General features: G+C 41.3%; 1 protein-coding gene across 1 annotated transcript in view; it reads right to left on the reverse strand.

Annotated features, from left to right (window-relative positions):
• The window catches only part of sema4c (sema domain, immunoglobulin domain (Ig), transmembrane domain (TM) and short cytoplasmic domain, (semaphorin) 4C), a 94676-nt gene that overhangs the window by 54176 nt on the left and 12773 nt on the right, over window positions 1–27727 (reverse strand). The window contains exon 2 of the mRNA XM_044364788.1: window positions 10190–10316. The gene's annotated coding sequence lies outside the window, so the exon portion shown is untranslated. The remainder of the gene's footprint in view (window positions 1–10189; window positions 10317–27727) is intronic.

The raw sequence follows: 27727 nt of genomic DNA on the forward strand, positions 1-27727 counted from the left end.
ACATTTATCAGCCTCAGAGTTGCTGGCATGGCTGTAGATTAATTTTGTTTCAAGAATTTTTTGAAAATCTCAAATGGCACTCAGTTTGAGAAATGTGTTGATTTTTAAATTTTTTTACAGGAAACAGGTTGAAATTATCTCATCGCACTGGCAGGTTTTTCCACTTGTTTTAAAAAAGACTTTAAAAGATGTACTTGATAAGATATGCTAATATGAGTTCATTGCACCATGATGATACTCACCCTACCTGTGATCAGGGAGGAATCTCCATCATACAGACAGTGGATATCACAATACTGAAAAAGAAAAATGTGGGTCCTATAGTTTCATTGTAGCACAGCTTTTTGAACTTTACTTTCAGAAAGGTCTTTAAAGATAAATTGCTCAAAACATGATCTTTTCTTCACACAGAAAGATTCATTGCCAAATGATAATTTGTGACCTGAGTTCACATGGTTTCATTTTTGTGATTCAAATGCAGTCTGAAGGGTTCAAAATGTTATCTGAGAGTCTCTGAGCCCATCACAGAGCCTTGGGAGAAGATGTATCATATGATAATTTCACCAATTTAGATGAATTTTTTACAGCTGAAACGTTTTGATCAGAGATCAGCCTTTAAAAACACGGAGGTCCCTCAAAAACAGCTTTAGTGATTTGAATCTGAGCTCGCACACTCTAAGTTGCTCTGTATGACAGCTTTAACTAAATGCCTGGAATATAAATGTAAAAATATACAATGGCTCTAGTTGTGGCAATGCATCAAAGAAGAGACTTCAAGGTTCTGGGTTCAAGTCCAGAGCAAAACGGCTATGAAATCGGAGTGAAAAAATATCATGTTACAGAGCTCCCTGCAAAATTGATGACTTGTGGGATGTGAAGTGAGGGAAGTCAACATGGACTTGAGCATTTTTTTTTTGCTATTTCTTCTCAAGTATTCATACAATGTTGCAGGGCCATGCGTGCAACAGTGCTGAAAAAACTCAGCTCTACATTTCACTGAGAAGCTTTTTCCTATACATTGACAAGAAAGATGAGGGCAACAGAGCTAATGCACTGCTTTTATTCACAGTGTGGCGCTAATGGAGCAGATATGGACACACCATTGACAATGAAAAACACACACACACACACACACACACACACACACCCACACCATGCACACTCAGCATCTGAGAGTCTTTGTACAAAGACACAGGTGGACACTTACATCAGGTAGAGTGTGTGTGTGTGTGTTTGTGTATGAGGGTCTGCATGGTTTGAATACATGGCTTAAAGGCAATATCAAGCCTGAGTGGGTCTGCATCTAAGCGATAGCATTAATTAGCATATCTGTGAATATAGGTGTGAACAAACGTGTTGAGTGTCCATGCTGACCAGCCAACATTAAAGAGCTGCATGTGTGTGTTTATGGCTGTGTGTGCTGGCAGACTGTGCAGTGTGTTTGTGTTGAGCTGGCACAGACGAAAGACTGATAATCAAAGAGGGGTTTGATCAGCTGCATGCAGTGTGTGCGTGTCTATGAATGTAGGAGATGATTGCAGAAGAGTGTGTGATCATGCTTGCCGTAGCATCCTTCTGAAACATCCAACACCATATTAAACATTTTCTGAAAAAATGTTTGAAATCCCCCTTTAAAACTGCTCAGTATGTGAGCCACCCATCAATTTTCACGCACCTGGGCACATTTCCTATATTTGCATACAATTAATGATTTGCTAACCACAGTCGGGGCATCAAGCAATTCAAATGCATCAAGTAAATGTCACTGACTTTCCTTTCACATGATGATTGAAATTCACTTCCCATCCTAATTACCTCAAATTGAAGCGGAACTGAGCACCGCATTTGACTTTAAGCAACCTATTTCTACTTGATGGAAGTGTCCACAAAAAAATAAAAAATCTCTCATGGGAGCTTGCAGTGTAACATCTTAGCCTCCCTCACCGCTGCCTCCCACCAGCACCCTGCTCTTTCATGTCCCTCCCCTGGGAGATTCTGCAGGCCTTCAAATCTCCATCTTCCCTCCTTTCATCCCTGCTGTAGCTCCTGCTCGCTCACCCTCGCTCTCTCTACACCCCCTCACCCCCCTGCCGCCCCCACCGCCCCCCTGCCGCCACCTTGTCCGTGTCATGGTCGGCTGGGCAGGCGTGGTTGGCTTATAATTCTTTGATCGGCGCTCTGATCTCTTCCATCATTGCCAGGGGCTCCAGCTGATTACAGATGAAATGGATCTGATTTGGACTCTGACTGTGGGCCAAACACCTGCTCAGACCTGGGGAAGTGATAGAAGAGGAGGTGCAGGCAAGATGAAACTGGAGAGACTGACGTCCAGCTAATCGGACAGCGAGACCATCTGTGCTTTTGGTCTGTTGCGGTGGACGCAGGCCTGATGGAAGCTGATCTTATTCAGAACATTTGGGGAGTGAAGGAGATATGGAGATATTTCACAGCTATAAGTAGAAAGCTGCAACAATAGCTGAACCCTGATTTGACTTGTATGAGCAAATATCAGGAATAGTGTTCTTGGCCCTAAAATTATTTTATTATTGGACAAATTCTAAGACGTTTGACAAGTTAGAAAATCTTCTAAATGACAATTAAAGCCCCACAAATATATATTATATATAACAATGGGCCAAATGGCTACATGTAATTTGAAAAAGGTCACTCATTATGACACACAATGATCGCAAGACTGCAGTTCACTAAAGGCTCTACAGGCATTTTAGTGTCTTTCAGCTCATTGTATCTCAATCTCACCATTCTTTATCAATCTCAATGCCAACTGCAGCAGGCAGCTGCTTTCAGAAATTAAATCTCTGTGCCATGGTACACAGATAAAGACACTGTATGCTACCTGCTAAGCACTAAACGGCAGGCAGACAAAGTTAGCAATAAGCTGGTGAACATAGTGATGCTAAAGAACCAGATTCTTCCTCAGGAGTTGGTAAAAATCAGAACAGAGCAAAGAGGTGACTGGATATTGGACTTACATTCATCAGGGCAACAGACACACAACTACAAATGAATGCTAATGTTGCTCTGTGTCTGCTGAGTGAGTAAATAGGCAACTGTTCAATAAAGACTTTTTATTTATCCGTATTGTATTCATAGCTTTTTGCACTGCCCTGCAGACCCTCCAAACTGATATCCCTCCACTTGAGGGATATCAGTCTGAATCTATGAATCAGTCTATGAATCCCTTTGCTTTACTAGTTTTAGTTTGACTGGAGAGTTTTTAGTGTTCATAGATGGTCTTAATCATAGGATCTGAACCCTGTGCCCTGGAGGTCCACGGTTTTAATTCCAACCAATCACTGCTGCAATTAATTTCACTCAGTGTGTCACCCACGTCTGTCTGATTGAAAGTGCTAATCAGTGAAATGAGCAGACGTGGTCAGGAGTTCCTTATAGATGTCTTGCTTCAGAAAGTTTTCATCTTACATTATTTATTAAGCTAATAGGGCTTGATAATATAATCAAAACTCTATATCACAATACATTTTCAGTAGCGCCTGACCAACACTGGATTTCTGAGGCTATACTATACTATACTATACTATACTATACTATACTATACTATACTATACTATACTATACATAACATAACATAACATAACATAACATTTTTCATATGGATCCTTTAAATTAGGTTATTAACTTTGCCCAAGATCTTTGCTGAACAGAACATTTTACAGTTGAAAAATAAACTTGTCAGTGGACAAACATTGTAATGGTGACATGGTTCCTAAATTACCTCAAAAACAACAACAAAAACACTGCATCAGCCTGCCAATTTTTTGACTGGGCACTAATTTTCCTTTTTTGCGGTGCCGTGAGAAATTCACAATGATGTACTTTCATATCCAGTTATTCTGTAACTTTACTGGTATACATATAATATTTGTGTTAATACAGTATTTCATATTTTAAAGAATATAGTATAGCATAAATGTGTAAAAATCCCATTCAAAACTTTGTTTCATGCACGGCCAAGAATTCAGCTTTCTCCAGCAGAAATCTAGCTATGTTACATTAACCAGGTTCCTCTTAATCCCTCATCCTGATTGTGGAAACCAGGTGTCTCACTTTCATGACATTTACGAAATGTGATTACGGCAGAAAGCCAACAATAACCAGGCTACTTATGTGCAAGCAGACACATTGTCTGTGTTTTCCACTCTCTCAATCTCTCCATCTGGCTCTCCTTCTCCTTTTTCTCTGGTCGACCTTGTGCTGTCAGCGTGGCGTATGTTGTTCACGATGATCACACATGAGTGCAGTGAGAGGTGGTAAAACCCATGTGCACTCTCCCCTGCCTCGACCTGCCTGCCCTGTGCGCAGGCCCAGGGGATGCTGGGATACTGCTTGGACCTGCCATCAATGCACATTATAAGTGCGTGTGTGCTAGTCCATGATCACCACGTAGTCACAGGTCGATCAGCCTTGCTCAAGGCAACGGACTGATTTATGAACCACAGGGTAACACACACAGACACAAATTCAATCAGACTGCTCACATATATGGACGGCATACACACATGAAACTATGAGTATATGTAAACGCACATGTACTGTACACACAAAACATGAAAATAATGCTTTGTCACATGTCATATGAACTCTCAAATCATCTTCAAAATCACCACTCACATATGTTGCAACCTGCTCCTCACACACCAGCGCACTAATCAAATCACTCTGGCAAACATGCTCGTTTCCCCCGCCGGCCAGATTCAGACAAACAAAAAAGCTGACAAACTTTCTCTGTTGTATTTCAAAGCTCATTAAAAAGTATTCACCGCTGAACGATTTAGCGCTATAATCAGCTCTGAATAATAGAAACGGTTGTATTGACACCTTCAGGCGCCCGACGTACTGTCTCATTTCGGAACAACAACCGCTGGGCGTGTGAATGCAAAACACTAAGACACACACACACACACTATCTGCCTCTCGCTTCAGTTTCTCTCTCTGCCTCCCTGTCCCTGAAACACTCCCAGTGTATTCTGGCTGGGGGAGACCGCCTACTATGCTCCTGGGGGGGCTAATTGTCCTGTAATACTTTTTCACTTTCCCTCCCACTCTCTCTGTCCTCTCCCTCTTCTCGATTTTGTTCTTTGAGCGTTTCTTTCTGTAAGAGTTCAGGAGTTCACACTGAGCCCAGAGCCCTGGATCCCAGTGAGGTGCCATGGGGCAGAAAGGTTACACCTAGCTGGACTCCTATAGAAACAGCCCACACACACCTCAATGGCAGGCAGGTGGGGAGGGAGGCTGATAGAGAGACGAATAGAATGATAAAGCCGATAGGAGAAAACAGGGCTGAGGATTCAGGGACCTTAAATGCAGTTTTTATATATTGTATTTCTTTATGCTGTTCAAACATACATGACCACAACCTATCTGTAACACTGGATGGACCATATAGACACTATCTGCCTGCATCAATGCTGAGTACTGCAATCTTGCTGCTGCACCACTTCCTGCTTTCAGCACATTTAATTCTACCTCTCCAGCCGCCTCCCGTATTAGCATTTAGATGTATCGGAATTCATAATGTTTCTCTCAGTACGTGTTCATGTTCATTAGATGTTGTGTATCTCAGGCTCTGCTGTGGTGTTCATGAGCTCAGACACAGTCAGCTAGTTCAGATTTGTTCCAAAACATCACTCAGTAATTGGTTAAAAAGTGACTGAATTGCTTCTGATCAGGATCATCATTCATGACTTGGTTCTTACTTTCTCAATTTTGGTCATCATGGTATCGTTAATGATAATGCTGTGTTCATTAAGTTAATAGCTGAGATCTGGGAACACAGCGACATCACTATAAAGAGGTCTGACAGGGAAAGAAACCTGAGCAGTCAGACAATCAGACATGTCTGAAATAAAGGTTAGCCAAACATATTTGGAAGACAAAACAAAATTCAGATTTATCTCCAAATAAATGTCTAAATAAAAGTCTTTCTGAACCTTTTTTGCTTTGTGACTCCTTAAAATAAACCAATGTTTTCTTGCGACCCCTCATCACCCGTAGTATCTCTACTGGTGGAGGGAAATTCAACCAAAAAGACAATTTCTTCTATTTATCAAGACCAAAAAAGTTAAATGATCCAGTAAGTCACAAAAAAGCAAATGTTAGAGGAAAGTCTAAAATGATTTTTTCCCGGTTTCCTTTCTTAATGACCAGATCTATCTCACAACCCCCATGTTGGGAGCTACTGGTTTACATAATCTGGGAAATGCCTAGCCTTGTTGTGTGTCATCAATTGTGTTTCTTATTGTATCAAATGTAGAAATTATTCATAGAAATCATCCTTCAAGTGTCATCTATCTAACTCCCTGTTGGTTAAAGAAAGAAATTGAGAAATTGTGTTGTCTTACTATCGTAATAAAACTGATCTCTGTATTACCTTCAATCATCGCTGTGAATGTCACTTTTATTCTTTGACTTTCCCATTTTACTTTTTATACATAAGCCATTCAAACTGCTGAAAGGCGAGCAAAAACTGTAAAGGAAAATAAAGAGAGACACTTTCCTCTGACTCAACGAATACTGACAATGAAAGTGCCCTTGAGCAAGGCACTTAACCCAGCAAGAGTCGATGTACTCAGCAACTGAGAGAAGTCTGGAGACAATGAAAGAGTTGAATTTCTGCTACTGGGCAGCTCCCAGCGGCCAAAATTAGCAGACTGTGGTTGTACTGGTCAGCTCCCAGGAATGAATGTGCATTACTGTAAAAATGCAAAGCAGGACTTTTCAGAAAAAAATTCTGTGCATACTCAGCAGAAGCAAATCCTTCCCTGGATGAATAAATGCATAAAAAAAATCTGCCAATGACAGCTATCGGATCAGTTAGCGAAATCAACGTTAATCAGTTAAAAATGCACCTGGCAGACATACAGTGCAGATAGATATTTGTAGAAAGCAAGAGGGGAAAGAGAAGATGAGAAGCGAAAGGTGAGAAGAGTAAGAAAGGAGTGGTGGGCCTCGATGCTCTAACGCAGGGTCTATTAGATCCTGATTGGACCCATTAGGAGGGAAAGGCGATACGCGAACTGCGAGCAGTGCTCCTCCAGGCCCGGCTCAACATTAACTACTGTCTGCTCTCTACTTTGTTGAACACTCGGGCTGATCGATAGCAAAAAAGGGGGGAAGGAGAGGAGGGAAGGAGGTGGTCGAGGCGAGGAGGAGAGAAAAGAGGTCCAGGTTTACGGGAAGATAAGCTGGGATCGATAAAGAGACAAGGACTGCTGCTACGCGGACAGGGAGGATGGAGGAATGCAAGATGCGGCAGGTTCACACTCGTTCACCTCATCAAAGCTGACAGAGGGGAACCTTGTGTGTGTGTGTGTGTTGGGTTAGCATCATCTCTTGCTTGTTTGTGTATATGTGTATGTCACTATACTTATAAGTAGCAGCAGGGGCTTCTTGCATTTTTACTTTAACAATGGAAATATAAATTCAAAGCTGATCAAATAAAAGACGTGATTACTGTATAAACCCCAAAACACTTGAGTAGGTGGCTCACATGGTCAGTTCAACATTACATCTCCACAGCAGTAATTCCATCGATACAACAACACACGGCATTCACTTATTCACTTTCTTGCAAAAAGAAAGCGAAGAGAAGAAAAAGTTTATTTCTCAAACTATCCCTTTAACCAAAAAGCTGATCTCATTCAACCGATAAATTCCAATCTCTTCTTTGCCATTCTTTGTTTGGAGTTAAGCTACCTTCAATAAAAATCAACACTTCCTGCTGACGCTTCAAATTAAAAGCCTAGGAGAGGGAGGGATTATGCCCTTCAATCCTCTAGAGGGCTTTTAATGTGAAGCACTGTTGCAGAAAGCGTTGACAGTGGCTTGACAGCAATCGAAAAAAACAAAAACAAAGTGGAAACAACAGCAAAAAATTAGTGGATGAAAACAGAATTCTGTCAGGGAGTCTCAGAGCAAAATGATGTTGTTGTACTGATGGAATTAGTGCTGTGGAAATATAAGCATGGAGGAAGTGCTGAGTGTGTATTACCAGCAAACAGCATCAACAGCAATAACAGGAGTGGATCAGAAAACAGGGAGATGTCTTACTAAAATATATAAAGGCCAGTAAACATATACCTGTTTCAAATAAAGGCTCACTTCATTGCAACAGAGGTAAATAAAGACCTCTGCAACTATTTGAGAATACACAGCAGTAGAAATGTGCAGGAATCTGTGCATGAGCTCTGCAGTTCTGGTATTATGATTGGGTCGGTATGAGGCATGCATATAAGTGCAGCACATTTATCTGTGCGTACCTGACACCTGTCACGCTGCTTTGATGTACATTACCTCCACCTCCATCTTTCTTGCACCTCCCCACCCTCCCCCCCCCCCCTCCCACCTTCCTTCCCCAAGCTCTCGGTGTCAAAAAGCTATTCATGATCTGCAACCAATATCCTCACAGAGATAAACACACACTGTGATAGACACAGACAGAGAGAGAGAGAGAAAGAGAAATCCAGAATTATTACAGAGAACAAGGGATAAGCGCATTGTGACGAGAGAGAGAAACACACACTCTCTTGTGGGAAAAATATGGATTGAGGAATAGAGAAATGTTGCCTGAGGCTGTTTTTTCACACCTCTGTGTTGATGTGTGTGAATGTGCGTGCGCGCTGCTTGGTCGTTGTTGTCATCACGGTGTATGAGTGTGTGTGTGTTTTAAGTGCATCCCTCTTCTGCCTAAGTGTCGCAGTATTCTGTGATGGCAAGTTGAGGATACAAATTACTTTTTTTATCGGAGGCAATTTACTCAAGTCTGCTGGAGCTCCCAGTCACTCGATCATGCAGACAACTGATCGAAAATGAGGGAGCCCTTCATCGCAAACAGGAGATGGCCACCTACTAACACACATCCACATATAGTGACATCCACTGTTCTACTATGACAGGTACATAGGTTTGGTGTCAAAAGTGAAGGGGAAACAATAAAGTGTTGGTTATGGATTATAACCACAGTTTCTCTGAGTATAATCTAAGAGCTGGGGTCCTGACTTGATTGTTAAAAAATCTACACTTACTGTATATTAATATTGGTAATCCAAAAAAAAAAAAAAAATTAAAATTGTTTTACTATTACCCTATAACCCTACTTCAAACCACATCTAGGTTTCTTGAGACCTGGTATGGTGCCTGCCAGAAAATGATGTATTTGCACTGCCTCATATTTTACTGCTGTTCACCTGTACTGTCCTTTCAAATTCTAAAATCAAATATAGATTAAATGTCATCGTAATTTAAAGCATGGTATCTACAAAAGAAGGCAAGGGGTACTCACTCATTGATTTTACACATAAAGGCCAGTCTACTTGTCATGAGGAGCTGTAAAGACAGTTCCATAATGTTTTGAGTGGAACTGGTGTGAGCTTTCCAAAGTCTTGAGAAAATGACCCTGATGATGTCATCAGGGTCATCTCTGACTGGCTCGAGATTTAAATTTTTCAACAGAAAGTCTATGTTACAGATTGGATGTGAGGAGTTCGAAAAAAGTGGGCATTTACCAGGCAGGAAGAATATAGAATATAGGAGGATGCTATCGAATTGCATTATGGGACATGTAGGATCAAACATTTTCGAAGCTTGACCCATACTATGGATTAAAAGTCTGGATATCTTGGCCTCTGCTGCTTCGATTTTGACTGCTCTTCTTCTAAATCTGTCTTTCATGACTTCCACCAATAACCTTCAGCATCTTCCCTAACAAATGGTTTTAAAATCTAAAACCCAATATCCAACCGGACTCAACATTTTTCTTTCATTTTCCCTTTTCTTTTTTCTGTGCTCCTTTGTTATCTCATGGCTCATGCATCCCTCTCCATTTTCTCTTTGTCTTGCTCTAGAATAATTTCTTTCCGGGAGTACCTGAAAATGCCTGTAATTTCCACGTCCTGTTTTGACAACTGCCGCCCTCCCTCCCTCCCCCTCCTGCACCATTTTCCTTTTCATCCTCATATTCACTTTCTTATTTGTTTTGATTCTTTGTTCATTTTACATGCACCCCCATTCCTCTTCCTTTCTTTCCTCTGTTCTTCTTTCAGATTCACTATGCCAGTTGTGCTGTTTGCAAAGGAAGGTTTTGGAGGCGGCAGAAAAGATGCTGCTGTGTTTTTCTTCTCCACCCTTTGTTCTGTTTTTACTTTCTTACTTGTTTTTCTTCTCCTCCCCCGTGCGTCTGTGTGCTTTCTTCTTAATCTCCCTTTCAGTTTTTTTGCTTCCGTCTTCTTCGTGAATGTTGAATAGAGACACTCGACTCAGATGAAGGTCACATTGGGCTAAAGGAGAAGACGACAAGAAAAGGGGGGTGATGAGTGACAAGGGTGAAAGTTTGTGTGTTTGCATGCATGTACAGTATGTCCATGTGAGATTGGCAAGGCTGCATAAATCAATTTAATGTTCCTCTCAGAGATGACAATTCCAAACAAATAAGTACACACAAATACAAACAGCTGTGCTATTCATATGTGCACAAGGCCAAATATGTATCCACACAAACTCCAAACATGCTAAAATGTACAAATATACAAACAAGGAAAAGGGGAAAAAATGCAAGCTTAGCAAGCAATCTTGTTAGCTTAGTTGCTAACGCGACACTAAGTTCACACAGTTTTTTCAAACGATATATTTGTCACATACAGCAGCTGTCTGAAAGCTATTCCACATTTATGGAACAGTTTATAGTCTGCCACAGTAAGGTTAAATAAAAGTAGATGATGCAAAAAAGCTAGTAGTTTCCTCCATTTTGAACTCTTTAGTTCTCTGTTCCCTCAAAGATTAGCACTAAGACAACGGACCAAATTCACGTATCAAAGTTCACCAAGATTGAACTTACACAAACTTTGACACATGATAGCAGTGATTTAATAGGAATTATTTAATTTTGCCACAAAAGTTGCCATTATAATTACTTGACTGGGCGTCAATACCACATAAAACCCATTCGCACATACAAAGCCACATGTATCAGGAACACACCTGAACCCTCGAGGCTCACAGACATTGGATCCCAGGGTTCACACTGCAGATCACATAACTAACTGCCAAATCCCAGCCAGTGTGTGTGTGTGTGTGTGTGTGTGTGTGTGTGTGTGTGTGTGTGTGTATGTATTTGTGTGTGTGTGCAGAGGCCAGGATTCATGTCAACATCAATGGCTCACTAATCACAATGAGAGCGCTGAGGGCCAAGCAGATACTGTCAGTAACATATGGGCCGGCTAGTGTTACACAGAGGGAGCATATAAAGGAAGCCTCTGACACCATCATAGTTCATTCACTGCTGTCAATAAACTAAACTCTGGAAACTCAGCTACACTCTGTGCTCACTGCACTGCACTTTATCGAGTGGAAAAGCTGTGATGTTCATTAGACTTTATTGATTCAAACACAAGAGAAAGACTCAAATTGTTCGCAGACCCTTGGCATAACTCTCACAACAATGAACACTGGAAATCTCTGAAAAACATTTTTAATTTAAAAAATCTTAGTAAATAAATGAGTTATTTTATGAAAAAAAATCATTACATTACCCGCACCCCTGTCTGATATTTCCCATATGACATGCCTTTCAACCCACAGACTGGTAAAATCCTCTTCTGATCATTCCAAGAAAACAAAATGCAAGATACATAAAAATCTACAATTCTATTTGATGGCAGGTCCTCCAAAATCAAGTTAGATTAATTAAATGTGCTGGAAAGTGAATTTAAACTTAATCAGGAGCCTCGTGGCTATGGGTAACTCACCATATGAATGTGTGTGTGTGTGTTAACTGCTTCTGGTAGAGCGTTTAACCCTTCAGTGAATGTCTCCACCTGGGACTGCAGAAGCTTTAACAGCAGCAGAATAATTTTAAAGGCTGTTAGGAAAAAATCTCTCCTAAATAAAATATACTGTTGCTACTGAGGCCACTGGCTGGGTTACCTAAAGGGCTGCATGAACTGAAACACACACACACACACACACACACACACACACACACACACACACGGCTATGTGACAGCACAGCAGCACTCTGGCCATCTCTGGTGGATTTTTCCTAAATAAGTAAGTCATCCAGACCTCAGCTTTCCACTGGCTTCATCCAGGAGAACACAGCAGCCAAAACCCTGCAAGGCTCCACACAAACACACACACACAGACACACACACACACACACACAGACACACAGACACACACACACACACACACACACAAATATGCATGCGTCCATGCACATCCAAACGAATGCACACCCATATACTCTTCAAGCACACATACAGGCAGATACACATGAGGGATTCCAAAAAGGAGGAAGAGGGTCAGAATGGGGGTGTGTGTGTGTGTGTGGGGGGGTCTGGTTAAAAAGCAGGATTTCAAGAACACACACACGCATGTGCGCGCACACACACACACATCCACCCACTTACACATACACTTCCAGCTGCTGGCTGCCTGTGTGTTTGACAGGCAGCACAGTGAGTGGCTGTGTGGAAGCCAGCCAGCCGCTTGTGAATCAGCAATGACTAACAGTTTAAACCTGCACTTTCTGAGCTAATCGCCTGCATGCTTATTGTAAATGTATGTGTGTGTGTAAGTGGGTGGATGTGTTGTGAATGCATGTGTGTGAGCATGGCTGAGTTTGTTTCCCTGCCTGAATGTGTGTTGATATGTATGCCTGCATGCTGCCACTATATGAGCCTTGCCTATCAGGCTCGATTGTGACAGCCCGGGCCTTTAATTGCTTTGCACCAAATTTGACATTGTCTAAGATGACAGCACCCTGATGAGAGGGTTAAAGTGGAGCGACGATCTACCCGTCACTTCCTCCAATCGGCCTCGGCAAGAGCACAACTCCGTGCTCTGTTTGATCACCGTACAAGACAACGCAATGGGATGCTAATCACTAGCCTTGACCGTGTGCCAAAGTGTGTGGGTCTGCGTCAATGTGCATGCGCATAAATGTGCATGCGTGTGCCAGTAATGGCAGCTCTAATCAGCGGCAGGATTGGAAGAGGCACGTGGCAATAAAGCCCAACAAAATGCCTGCCAGTCCTTATTAGAGCTGAGCACTCTCCGAAAACCTGGTTGATGACACACACATATCTGCACACACACTCCATCTTGGTGGACATCTGGCCAAGGTCAGAGCTAGATCTGAGCAATGAACGCCAACTGCCAACCCCCCCCTTCCCGTCACCCCATCCCAACCACCGCTAACACCTGCACCCCTTTCAAAAACCAAAAAAAGATTGAGCCGCATAGGCTGACTTTACAGACTTTTTCCTCCTGAGTGATTTAGTCATAAACTTTGACCCCTCTAAGTGCAGCCCATTACTCGCAGGTTGTGATTTACAAGCTAAAATTAGAGGCGGCCGCCATTTACTGAGCCCATTATGAGTGCCAAGGCACGACAGAGTCAATTCCCACTGAGATCCCTCATGAGAGTCATCAATCCATACTCAAGTGAAGGATCGATTATTCAGTGTACCATAGAAATGACTGATATACAGCTGACCGTGTAGCATTTGTCTTCTTCATGCTTTGCCCTGTATGTGAAATATTGTGTCTGCACTGTGTTACTATCACTGTTACAGGGTTTAAGAGATGTATGGCTTTGAGGATCAATATTGTCATTTTAACAGTTCTGGCTAATGTCATTCTGTACCCTTAAAATTTTGAATTTGATCATTTGGTACCACTTTTACAAGTAGTACCAAATGGCTTTATTAATGTTAATTTATTCATTACTAAGGTTTTTTAGATAATTAATAAGAGGAACTTTTGGGCTGACAGCTTGTGGAAAATCCATTTGAGAAATTGGACCATATGACCACTTCTTACCTTCTGCAATAGGGCTGCAGATGATCTGTACCAAAATCAATTTATTGATAACTTATTTAACATTTATTATAGGATTATATTGTAGATTCTATTGGACTATCACCAATTCTCACAAACTGGAAACCCAAAATGTTTTCTTATTATGGCTTATAACTGATCTATAGGGCATTAGTAAATTATTTATTACCATCAATAAAGGCATTAGTTACAACTTTGTAGCCCTTTAAAAAAAAAAAAAGTGGTATTGATACTTTTTATGAGATCTTGTTTCTCTGGGACATTAAAACTCTCAGAATAAAAACATTTAAAAGTGAATTATTGACTAAAAGGAGGTGCTTGTAAGTTATTGAAAGCTTTTCATTTCTTTATGATATCTATTTGTCACAAAAAGAAAATGGAGAGTGGTTGCAGAGATGAAAGGTGAACTTTCTGCTATTTTCATGAGTGCCCTTACATTACCAGTACCACAGGAAAATATACGCTTTGCCAGCTCCAAACTTTGTAACTGCAGCCCACAGCACAGATGCTATCAAAGCCTCTGGCACTGCAGTCGGTCAGAACGCATCAACCGAGCTTCTGGCAGTGAGAACGAGCAGTTTGAAGCCCTATTGTCTCTGCACCATGACCAACAAAACAAAACAAAAAAACAAAAAACCTCCACATTTGTTGGTGTTGACAGATAAAGTGATTGCAATTTTGATTTTTTCAGTGAAGTGGGACCTTTCCACTATCATCCACTCATTTCCTGTGTGAAGTGCGGAGCCTGCGTTGGCGGTTTTGGCAACTGATATTGGTTTGAGCTGAGCGAGCTGTGATTATTATTCTCACTGTGCCAGAGCTCTCAGGAGCCACGGTGGACACGAAATACAGAGCAGCACCTGGTGTGCGAACTAAACCGGTGAAGACACACATACACACAGCAGAGGAAGAAAAATGCTCACAGTTGTTGATCTATCTGCAACATATGCACACGTGCTTGATATCATAGGCATAGAATCCACAGGGTTAAAAGGTTTCTTCATGTTTTGAAAGTTAAGAGATTAAATCACTCCATGAGGGCAGAGAGTCCATTCAACTGAATTAATACCTTGGTTTATAATACTACAAGCATATAAGTGTATGTTTTGAGGTGTATGAGTAAAAGAAAGCTCTGTAAAATGAGGGCAGTATGAGCCTGGTTTGGGAGGTCTCTGTGTGCATGCATGCATGTGTGTGTGTGCTGTATGAGACATCTGTTTACTTAAGTGGGAGGATGTGATAGTAAAGCACTGGCTTGGGCCCTGGCCTTTTCATAACAAGGCCTGGGGCAATGAGGAGATTCATCCCAATATTTGTCTCATAAAGGAATAGAGTCAAACAAATCCCTCCTGCAGAGGTGATCCCTCATAAAACCTGCAACATTCCAGTGCCTTTTGCTGGACCACTTTTACTATCTGCTTTTCTCATTACACACACATTTTGTGGTTCTCTAACTCACAAGTCAAGTTTCCATCAATGAAGTGGAATGGGAGATAAAAGCAACTAAGCAAGTAAACTGATTATCTCAAAATCAATGATGCTTAGCCAATCTGAAATTAATCAAATAGTCTATGCTGTGACTGGTAACTTGTTTTACCAACAGTAACCTGTCCTAGCAAGTTTCGTTAAAACTGCACTAATCAATATTAAAAATAGATTTATTGACTATGTGTAATGTGAAAGGTGTCATTCATATGTACAAACTCATCAAACTGTGCTTTTCCCCTTTAACTATATGAAGCGTTTTAGCTTTTTTTTTTTTTTTTTAAGCTGTTCTGGTTCAGTTTCAAAAACCCACTGTATGCCATATGCCCAGAATGTAGTGATGATATGCAAATTTTGTCAGCTTCCCCCAAGTGGCCAAAAAATCAATTAATTCTGCTTTAAAGTATAGTCTTGGAGTCTGAGGTACTGTTTCCTTTAACTGAAATAGAAATTTCAGTTGTTAAATTCAACTGTAGATAAGAGTATAGTATAGTAAGAGTATAACATTTTGACTTTTGTAATGAAAAACGGAGATTCAACCCTTTTTATCTATTGATGGGTAAAGAGTAAATATTTATTTTGCAAGAAATATTTGAAATGTTGGTTATGTTTTTGTATGTCTGGTACTTTAAGTCATTTATGTTTCTTTTGTAAAGATATGTTGATACACTGATGAAATGTAGAGACCAGAAACAACTTTAGATACACACCAATGAAGGCAAGATAGCTGAAAACACCTGGATGCTAAAGTGCTATATAATGGGGAAGAATTCTGCAACCTTTGACGGAATTTGTGAGAGATGGAAGAACAGAAAAAAAAGATCCATCTTGTTTTTCCTCTGACTTTTATCCTCAATTATCCGTTCATCATTAAATACCTACACAAATACGCACACTTTGCTTCAGTTTTTATTCAACATCTGTGTTTTAAAACCTTCACACAAGATACAGAAAAAAACATCTTTATTTTCAGACATGAATGGGCATCAGTGAGAAAAGAGGCATCCACATTAATAGTATTCTTGGAAATCTTGTTCTTTTCTGCTTGTAATTTCACATCATTGTTCCTGACATCACATGTGACTAAACTGTCCATAGAAGACGAACTGCTATGACTCAAGTGTCACCCTGAAGGAGAGCCTGAACCATTACCTGGGAGTAAGCAGCATTTCAGATCTTGCAAGGGCCCTTAAGAACAATGGCGCCCAAAGGTGAATAAGATTATCCTGGTGAACACGCAGCATCTCCGCATACTCTGTTATTTTATACACTCATTCAAGGTCAAAGTGAGTGTGATTTTTCTTCTTCTCTTGTGGAATAACCAGAGGCGGGGATATCCTGTTTCATTAGCTTTCCTCTCACTGCTGTTGCTGTCTGTCCAACAAAATGTAACTGGCTGAGAGTCGGAGCTGCAGCTGAAATAGCAAATGGCCAGGAAAACCAACATGGGTGCAGGATTATTGACAGAGAGGAAGGTTTAGAGTAATATATGTGAGCGTGGATCAATTCATGAATCCACTCCTGAGTGTGTGTTAATGTGCGTGTGTTCGAACGTGCACCACATGCATAATCCCACTGGGTGTTATGTGTTTGTGAAGCCTAATTTGTGCACGTGTGCATACTTGCATCTGCCCTGCACGTGTGTGTGTGTGTGTGTGTGTGTGTGTAGAGGTGACAGTAATGGTGTGTGCTCTGTGCATTATCTCATTTTGTGGCTCTCCCAGGCTGCAGGAGGACCTGTCCCTAATGGCCTCTGTGTTCATTGTGGCGGGGCAGACAGAGGGCAAAATGAGGGCTGCCCTCCCCCTCCATGGTAACTGCCGGGCCTCTGGGGGTCCATTGCTTAGTTGGCTGTCCCACTCAGGGTCCAGCTCCAGCCCTCCGGGGCGGTTACAGAGGGGAGGTAGACAGCTAAACAAATGAGATCACCTCCTACTACTGACAATGTCTACCTCACCTACTGTAACCTGACTTCACATGCAGCTATCAACCTTGACTAACTTTGCTTTGCTTTCCTGAATCAATGATTAAAAGGTCAGTTCACCCTAAATAAAACATGAATGTTATTCTGTTTGAGGTACTCACAGCAATTAAAAAATAACAGAAACAGACAAGACCAGCGAATAAACAGCCAACAGTTTTTTTCAGTAAATAGTAGTTCCAATGACTCATCCAGCGTATCAGGGGCTATTTTTTTTAAAGGAATAGTTAGACGTTTTTGGAAATATACTTATTTTCTTCCTTCCTGAAAGTTAGTTGAGAAGATTGACACCACTCTCATATTTCTTAATTAAATATGAAGCTACAGCCAGCAGCCAGTTAGCTTAGCACAGCACAAAGACAGGATGTAGCTTTGCATCTAACTCGAGGCAAAATGTCGATTTATTCCTTTAAGTAGATTTTATTGAGTGCTGTGAGCATGACAAACTAAATTCCATTCATCTCCTGAGGTGAAGGCAGAAATCCCAGGATCTGATAACTCCTAATCTCAAAATCTCATTATCTGAAAGAGAATGAGAATGACTTTTTGTAATTTGAGTGAACTGCCCCTTTAACTATTAACCAAGCCATACCAGTCAACTTATGGCGAGTGACGGAGACAGACAGCCGGAGTGATGACAGGCAGTGATGCCCTGCACTTTGAAGGAAATTACTCATCTTTCTATTCTTGTGAGGACATCTGTTCTTCCTAACACACACAGCAGGTGACTGACGTCTGCACACACGCACACAGTGGACTCAACCTGTTTAGCTCGACATAATGAAGCACATAATCACATCCTCAGACGCTGAGACATAAAGGAGTTATATCAAGAAGGATTATCCCTGTTACAACCACCCACCCACCCACATGCACACACACGGATGAGCTTCCATGCACGCAAAGACAGCAAAGACGCATTACGAGTCCACGCAAACAAGAAAGCAACAACCTCAGACTGTTGCCACAAAATGACATTGGAGGAAAGAGGAGAAAGGAGAATGAACTTAAATTTATGTATGAATACATGCAATCGGTCTCCTTCTCAAAATAACAATTATTTGACTAGATCAGGGAGTCACAAAGAGAGAAAAAAAGAAAGAAAGGAAGAAAGAAACACCCTCTGAGCAGCTCGGGCTGAGGTCATCTTTATTAATAAACCCTCTGACAACAAACACACTCACATCAAGGCTCTTGCCCTCCACACTCCCTCCCTTCCTTAGCTCCTTGAGAAATGGCAATTGCCAGACAGACACAGTGGGGGTGTGGGGTGTGGTGTCTGTAACCACACACACACACACACACACACATATACACATACACACACAGTACAGCATGGCCTAGAGACAACGTGTCAGTGATCTGTCAGAGGGTAACAGTGCGGAGCAGGTGTGTGAGTGTGTTTTGGGGAGAAGCAAAAGAGAGGAAGGCCAGACAGACAGGAAGTTTGCCCTGCACACACGCACAGACACACACTAAGAAACATGCCCCGGCTCATTTGTTCCTACTGACAGGAGAGGAGAGGGATGGTTCTCTACAAGATGTGCCTAAGGGGGGAGGACAGGTGTGTCGGAGAGAGAGAGTCGGAGGAAGAGAAGCAGGGAAAGAGAACTCAAATTTGCATCAAAGCTTAAGAATGTGTGTCTGCTTTGTTTGTTGGCTTTAATTTATCTACTTACTGTACGTATGTTTCCTTCGCAGAACGTGTGTGCATGTGATGTTTGCTGTAGTGAGAGGTGACGGTACCTGTGCTCAGTGGGGCTTTTGATGGAACATTAGAGCCTGACCTTGGATCACTGTAGACAGCCTTGTGACATGCTGAAGTGCCCTTGAGCAATCTAAACTCACACTTGATCATTCATTGTAAGCAACTCTGTGTAACAGCATCAGGGCAGGTGGATTTTCTTATGTTTGCAAGCAGGTGTTCAGACAAAAAACAGCACTCCATTAAAACAACGCAAAGGGCTGTGATTTTGATTCTGTGTTGCTACCAGAAAAGTTGATGCGATGAAATATGATCAAGGACGGATTGAGTAATCCATCTATTAGTTTCAAGTCTTATCAGATGTCAAAACACTGCACAGAGGTTTATAGTATTATGGGACAGGATTTTAGCACTATGGAAAGACAGCTGATAGCAAAATAACTGTAGAATAACACCTTTCATGTTACAAAGTAACCTACCATGACTGTGTGTCAGCACATATATGATTGACTAGAGCAGACTAACACGGTTACTTTGCTTTGTAGCCAAAGTTGAGCCATCCATTCATCCATCCATCTATCCATCCATCCATCTTTTTCTGCTCATCCATGTCCATGTGGTCGAAACAGACAACAGCACTGCAAGAGCTTTCTTATTTGTTTGAATGACATTGCTCTGTGTTGGCATCACTGCTGTGCTGTGGGCTCCAGCAAAAAAATGCATGGTCATCTGGCAAAAAAGGTGCACCTGGCTCAACTTTTGCTGGACCCCAATGCAATGTCATCTGGCAAGGCCCTGCACTGGCCAATCACATACTTGCAAGGGCACATTCCTGGGGGATTACTTTGTATTTCTACTGTCTACCCGGCAATTGTTGCAACAAAAGATAAAATGATTGCTGCTTTGACAACTTTCCAGCGTAACAAATTCTTGTTTTGTAATGTCATAAAATGCTGTGCAGTGTTTTAGTGTCTTGATAAGGTTTAAAACCAAAATGTAACGGCGACCAAGCAAGATAGTCCAGACTTCATTCTCCCTAGCCATGTCCTCTAGCTCTTCCTGGTGGATGCCAAATTGTTCAAGATGGAATACATAATCCCTCCCATGTGTTGTGGTTCTGGCCAGAGTCTTTACTCAGTTGGACGTGCCTGGAAAACCCCCAGAAGGAAGCGTCTTGGGGTCATCCTAATCAGGTGCCTGAACTGCCTCAATTGGATCCTTTAAATGCAAAGGACCAGCTCCTACAGTTGATTCAAGCCTCACACCCTATACCTAAAGATCAATTTATACTTTTAATATGACATCTGTGTGACCAGGAGGGTCAGTGTAATAAAAATGTTGTCATCTGCCCATGTCAACAAGGGTCCATGTGGACAGTCTGTGTACAGCCTAACATTTATGACCACGTACATGCCAACAAACAGTATAAACAGAACCTTGTGAATTCATTTAAATGTCTGGCCCTTACAGGTAAGCCCAGTCATGAGGGAAGGAATATAGATCGACCAGTAAATCAAGAGCTTGCCCTTCATGCCGAGATTCATCTTTATCACACGCTGGTTTAGCCAGGCTCAATGTTTTTGCCGGAGCCCTCTGCACCCAGACCCCCACTGTGCCAAAGCAGTGGCCTCATGCAGTGCTAATGCTGGTCTGAAAACAGCCTGAGTCAGATCCTGTTTAATGAAATCTTTGGCTAATATAATCCTTTTTTTGCTTGGATGTTGTGTAGTTCATGTTTGGACTTCTGTAAGTGGCACTCTTCCTTTTACAGCCACAGTGGCTGTCACTATTATGCTAAACAAGATGTATTTTCTAGTTATTCCAAACAGACTGCTGTCTCTGCTGCCAAATACAAGACACATCACTTCCCATGATGCTACTTGTTCCAGAGGATTCTTCACGGGAATGACTTACATAACACCGAGTGTTTACAACAGCCAAGACCGGGTAAAACAAATAAAAGCTTTATGAACTGAATATATGTTTAATTGCTAGTGTGTTGTATGAGTTTGCAGTAGTGAGAGGTAAAGGGTACATAAGATCATCACATTAATGCATCCTACCCTGAAACAAAGTTTTCCCTGTTATATGCTGTAAGTTACAGTATATATTATATGATATATGCTCTGTGACAAGATAAATTATAAGTCATGCCAGATCTTCAAGGGAGCTCAGGATCAGAACATGTGACACAGTTGAACCTCAGCGGATTGCTCAGTAAATGCAGAACAGCTGGTAAATTTCACCATTTGCTTTGGTTAGGCTGCATTTAACATTTGGTTAAAAAGCAATTTCTTTTTCCACCTCAACGAAGCTGTTTTATGGTATTTGTGCTTCTTTTGGATGCCATGGAGTGAAGAGATGGCAAAGACAGCAAGGGTACTAGCACAAACGTTGCCAGCTGGGTTTGAGCACACTGTGCTGTTGGTGTGAGTTGTGCAGCTCAAACCTCTGAAGCCGTGGGACATCGCAAAACACTATTTCTACATTGTGGGCCCTTTTTCTAGTGCATCTTCACAGCAAAAAGAACTAGAAAGTCCTTGTGATCTTGAGAAAGACTATAATTACTATTGAACCTTATGCTTGCATGTGCACTTACATGTATATATAGATGTAAATAGAGGTGAGGAGATGGCAGGCATTTATAGTCAGCTCACTGTTATGCAGCTCACTAAATTGTAAACAACTGGCAGCTCAGACTGTGACCAACAAGGATTATATCACCTCGTCATGAGATCACACCGGGCCTGTAGCCAATTGCTCGGTGTGCTTTAAACTGTCAGGACTGGCTGAGACAAGATGAAACTCTCCACTCAAACTCTCGGCTTACTTACATTTTATCCATTTCCAATGTGAGCCTAACTGGAATCAATGGTGCGGTAATGGACAGTGAGAAACCATGTTAAAGTGTAATGCTACCTGTTAAATGCACCTTTGGTTGCTGGCCGTTCGATGCGGGTAGAATGCTTGCCTTGCAATTAGTAAGGATAAATTCCCTCTCTCATGTAGGAATGGGAATGAAATTTTAAGTTTTATTTGGTTTTTTAGAAGTTGATATCTCTGGAGTAAAGTTGCAGATTGTCAGCATGTGTAGAAATCTTACTGTTATAATAATGTATGTGTTCCCTGCATAGCTTATTCTTGTCATGGTGGAAAACTCTCTGAAGTTGCTATTACACTATCATGTGACATCCAGTAAAAACCATACAAACTAAATTCTTTAAGGTGGGTTAGCAGCTGGTTAAGGCCAGTTTCACTGCAGAGTTTTACAGGCTGACAGCCCAGAAGTTGTTGAGAAAATTCCTTACTTCACCTACACTGCAATCATAGATGGAGACCCAATAAAAATCAGCTTAATATTATTCTAACCAAAACATAAAAATCAGCTTTGAGAACCTGTAATTTATACATACAATCTGTCATTGCATGCAGCTTCATCACTGGGTAGCTTTTTCAACTTTCCATCAACCATCACAAATTGCAGACTGTTTTAAATAACATCAACATCAACAAACCTGCCTCCAAATAAATGCAAAGCTCAGTGGTGGCTGACACATGCTGTCAGCCCTTGAATCAAAAACTCAGCAGTCAGTTTGAGATGGAAAAATGTCTTCGGTCTGGTAAATGGAAGCCACATCTGCACATTACCAAAGCCAGTGGTGGGCTGACTGTTTAGACAGACTGGCAGCATGCAAATACAAATTGGGATGTTTAAAAAGGATGTGTCAAATCCAAGACACATCTATCATTCTTTTCTCTTGCATTATATGAAAATTAGGACACATACTGAGACATTCAAAGGAAAATCCCAAAATCCTTTAATTTACAAAGCAAAAGTCGCCGAGGATAATTGCAAAAGTAAACCCTTTAAAACCGACCACGGCACCGTTTTTAACAGTTATTAAAAAACCTCATTAAAAAAGCGTACTCAACTCCACAACAGCGCCAGAAAGAGTGAAAGAGCTCTTCTCTGGCCCTTTAAATCAAGGTTGGAGGAAAGAACTAGGCCATTTTGTTTCTGCAATGGAAAAACAAAAGTGGCAGGGTGTCTGGGTGGCAAACAGGGAGGGGGGAAAATGTCAGCGGTACAAAGAAATCAAATAAAGACTGACAATAAATGAAGTGCAGAGGAGGCCTGTGGTCACTGAGCAGAAGTCAGAGAGCTGCTGACGACGACAATCACACACTCTGCGTCTGTCTTTTTTATCTGCAGTATTTTGCCGCTTTCCTATTCTTGTCTGCATCACACTCACTTTTACTGATTCTCTTTCATCATCACAGACACTTCTCAAGCTTCCATGCGCTCTATATGAGTTTTCTCTACTCATTCATTTATCTCAGGTTCCATTTTCTCTTTTTCTCAGTTCTATCTGGAAAATTGTGACTTTCTCTCTTTTTTGAGTCTGATGGACTTGGCCTTCTAGCTTTTCACTTCTCCAGTCTATTTAGCTGCCTGACACTTATCTCCGTCTCTTTTCAGTCACTTTTCTTTAAATGAATGGTTTGACATTTTGGGAAATACAGTTATTAGCTTTCTTGCTGAGAGTTAGATAAGAAGATGGATGCCACTCTTATATCTGTATGATAAATACGAAGCTATCGGACAGTTAGCTCAGCTTAGCATGAAGACTAGAAACGGGGGGACACAGCTAGCCTGTCTCTGTTCAATGGTAACAAAATCTGTCCTCTAAGCACCTCTAAAGTTCACAAATGAACACAATATATCTTGTTTGTATAATCCAGTAAGTATTTCCCAAGATGTCAAATGTGTCCAGATGTATTTAGCCTAGTTTAGCATAAAGATTGGAATCAGCGAGCTTGTCTCTGTCCAAATTAAAAAAAAACAAAAAACAAATAAAAAAACCCAAACATGCACCAACTCCTCCAATGCTCACGAATGAACAATTTGTGATTTCATGGTGAGTTACAGTATGTGTGGGAACAAACAAGCTTTTCTATAGTGCAGTTGCCAGATCTGGTTGGTGAACACAGGCTTTGGTTTTGGTCTCTGTACAGGCACAAACCTGGCAACCTCACTGGGATGATAACATTTCAAGAGGCTTTGCTTACTACGCCTGGTTGTTGTTAGTCAAGAAATAGTTTCAGCACATAACTCCCCCTAAACCACCTTCAAAGTCCCAGTAAAACGAAAGTTAGAGCGTCTTTAGCTTCTGTACTGTGATGTATTTCCCAGTGAAAGGGAATACTTGAGCAGTATACAGTTACAAGAGGGTTTAAATCAAATCCCTCACATTTAATTGGACTGCTAATAAGTGGGTGGGGCTTACAGAGTTTAGCGCAATACGGAGTTGCAGAGAGAAACAGAGCTATAGAGGACTGTTGGCTCACCAGTTGTTAGATCAGGAGGACGAGAGAAAGATTAATGAATTAGACCTCAGCCACATGTTTTTCCCCACTGATATCCAAACATACATCTCTCCATATCTCTCTCCATATTGCTCTGTTAGCTACTACGACCCACAAACGGTGAAGTGCAGTTTTATATGAGCGGTGTGGCTAGCTACTCGCCCAAAGTCACATTTGATTGGATGAACTTTTGTAAACGCCCCTGAGTGGAGGATGAGTCATAAAACATTTGAACCTATTTTACGTGAAGAGATAAGACAGATTTTGATTTAAAAATACTCTGAAACTGATTTTTGACATATGTTATTTTTGATATTTGGCATTAAAACAAGAGATATATGAACAATTAACACAGGGACACAGGATTAAAACTGGGAAAATGTACTTTTCATTTCACTGGGACTTTATAAAAAAGACAATTTGACATGCATTTTTTACTTAATGCTGTACAAATTAAACAAACAAGCTAAAACATGTTACTACTACTGCACTGTGGCGCAAACACACACACACACACTCAAGCAGTGACAGAGATACACAATGATGTGTGTGTGTGTAGTGAGTGCTACAGCCCAGGTGAGAAGAAACACACGTAAATCACAACATGCCTTTGATACCTTCATACTAATTACAAACTGCCTGTGTGTGTGTGTGTGTGTGTGCGCGCCAGGTGTGACACAGTATGAACAACAGAACAAGAATATGTGAGAACAGAGTGTGTGTGAATGTGTGGGAATGCTACAGCGCACGTGTTTGTTGATTTTGCAAAGCCCCCCCCCCACACAGACACAGACACTGACACAGACACACACTATCTCCCTTTCTTTCCCAAACCACGGGTGCCTTTGTGAGTCAGTCTTGTCAGTGTGTGTGTGTGTGTGTGCATGTGCGCACATCTTAATCTCCCAGCTTAGACAAACCCAGCAGAGTCTAGTAAATGTTGTTAATAAAGTCTAGCAGGAGCTCTGTCTGTCATATAACTGTGGTAACGCACACACACAGATGGAAGCATACACAAATACAGACACACAATATGCAGATACATGTATATACTGTATAATTAATAAGTGTAAAGGAGATACAGACACAAAACACACAAAGGCACACCCTCTCACACATTCATACATTAATTCAAGGACACACACATAAAGACACACACTGGTGAAGGTACAAATAACACACAAACAAACATTCAGGCACAAAGAGATGAAGATGCACACAGGTTAACACACACTCGCATAGACGCAGACACAAAGAAACCTGCCACACAGACTCTGAGAAACAAAGGCAAAGGCACACACACAGACACAAAGAAACACATACACACACACACACACACTGCGACAGACGGTGTGGGCCTGACAGCATGCAGCAGATCTACAGCCACAAAGCGGCCCGGTGAAGAGCGACTCGATCCTCATGCGCTACGAGTGCTGAGGCAACATGCTGCGATGGTGAACGCAGCTCTAGAGAGGACGGTTTTGTGCGCTACATAATACGGGAGGCGTTCAACAACGCAGCAGCTCTGTGGAACAAAGCAAGTGTCCACGCAGCTGCAAAAGAGAAATCACACACATCTGAACACACAGCACAGCTGAGAGCTCATGCACTCACACAAAGGTACAGGTTGATAATTATGAAAGAAAGATCACACGCACAGAGCAGGAAAGAGATTTGTCCAGTTGCTAACTGTCTTCTTCCTAAAGCCTCATCCACTTTCATCCAACATCCTGATATGCAGATACAATGTAAAATCACTATAGTTAACGACAGCTTCTTTGTAAATGTAACAGTTGTTATATATATATATATATATATATATATATATATATATATATATATATATATATATATATATAGCAGTAAGGTAAGTAGGCAACGTATGTATGTGCCTACCAGCCCCTCTAAATCTCTTTAATTAATACATTATCAACTTAATAATGCCTTGATTGAAGAGATTTACTGAGGCGTAATGAGCCAGACATTTTCTTGGCAGTGAGTTTTTGGATTCTCTTGACTGGCAACCTCACAGTGACGACATGACTTCAGGAAGTTACTGCCCCCGTAAAACCACAAACAGTCATTTTTTAACTTCAGATTTATATTTAGCATTTATTCATTCTCTCCAATAGATAGCCACAAAAGAATAGATACACTAAATGTAGAGACACTCACTCAGCAAAACACTCAACCCCACCCCTCTGTTAACCAAGCATCAGGGTAAAGAGAGAATGACACACTCCACCAACCCTCCCATACACACACACACACACACACACATATACACAGCAGCTAACTTCATTTCAAAATCAATTAATTAAAAAGCACGGTCCTCTCCCACAGGGAGTGAAAGACAAATTTGAGACATTTAATCCTGGTACACAAATCAGAGCTGTTCAGAGGGCAGAGATATGAGAGGACAGGATGGATGGAGGGACGGAGGGATGGAGGATGGACGGTCAATGAATTTTAAAAAGGGAAGCCGATTTAACTCAGTCACTCCAATTTGACATGACTTTGCCTACTTTAACTCTAAACCCTATTTCTTTCTGTCTATGTAGATGGAAAGAAGAGAAGAAAAAGCATGATCAGCAGAGAAAGTGAGCAAGACGGAAAGAGAGAATATATGTGTGTTTGTGTGTGTGTGTGTGTGTGTGTGTGTGTGTGTGTTTATGGGGTTCATCAGCATCCCTCAGTTTTCAGGTGTTTTTTTAAGGAGACGTGCTATTGACTTTTTGACGTGTACAAGCAGAGGGTGATTCATGTGTGTGTGTGTATGCCTGTGAATGTGTGTGTGTGTGTGTGCGTGTTCTCTGTGGCTGGTCTAACCTCAGGCGAAAAAATCATAATAAAGAGTTTGCCTTTCTCTCTTCCCCCGTGTTCCTAAAAAAGACTTTGCCTAATAGGTACGAAAAAAAAAATGACACTGTGAGATAAACTGTTCCATATGCCACGAGTCTCTGTGTGTGTGAGAGAGTCAGAGAGAAGATAGAGGCAATGTGCGAGCGTAAGTGTGTATTGGTATGAGCATGGAGGTGCATGTGTGTGTGTGTGTATGTGTGTGTGAAAGCATACGTACAGCAAGCAATGTGTGAATGTGTTAGTACAGGTGAGAGAGAGAGTGTGTTTAAGAGTGTATGTGTGCCTGAGAAAATGCACGTGGCCTTCCATATTTGTCTGATGTTATGAGTGTGTGAGAGCATGTGTTCGAGAGTGAGTGTGTGTGTGTGTGTATGAAAGCATGAGGAGAGGAAGAAGTATTCAGATCCTTTCCTTCAGTAAAAATAGCAATTCAACAATGGTCTCTGCTC

Source organism: Thunnus albacares, chromosome 2 (assembly GCF_914725855.1).
Source record: "Thunnus albacares chromosome 2, fThuAlb1.1, whole genome shotgun sequence".
Taxonomy (NCBI): domain Eukaryota; kingdom Metazoa; phylum Chordata; class Actinopteri; order Scombriformes; family Scombridae; genus Thunnus; species Thunnus albacares.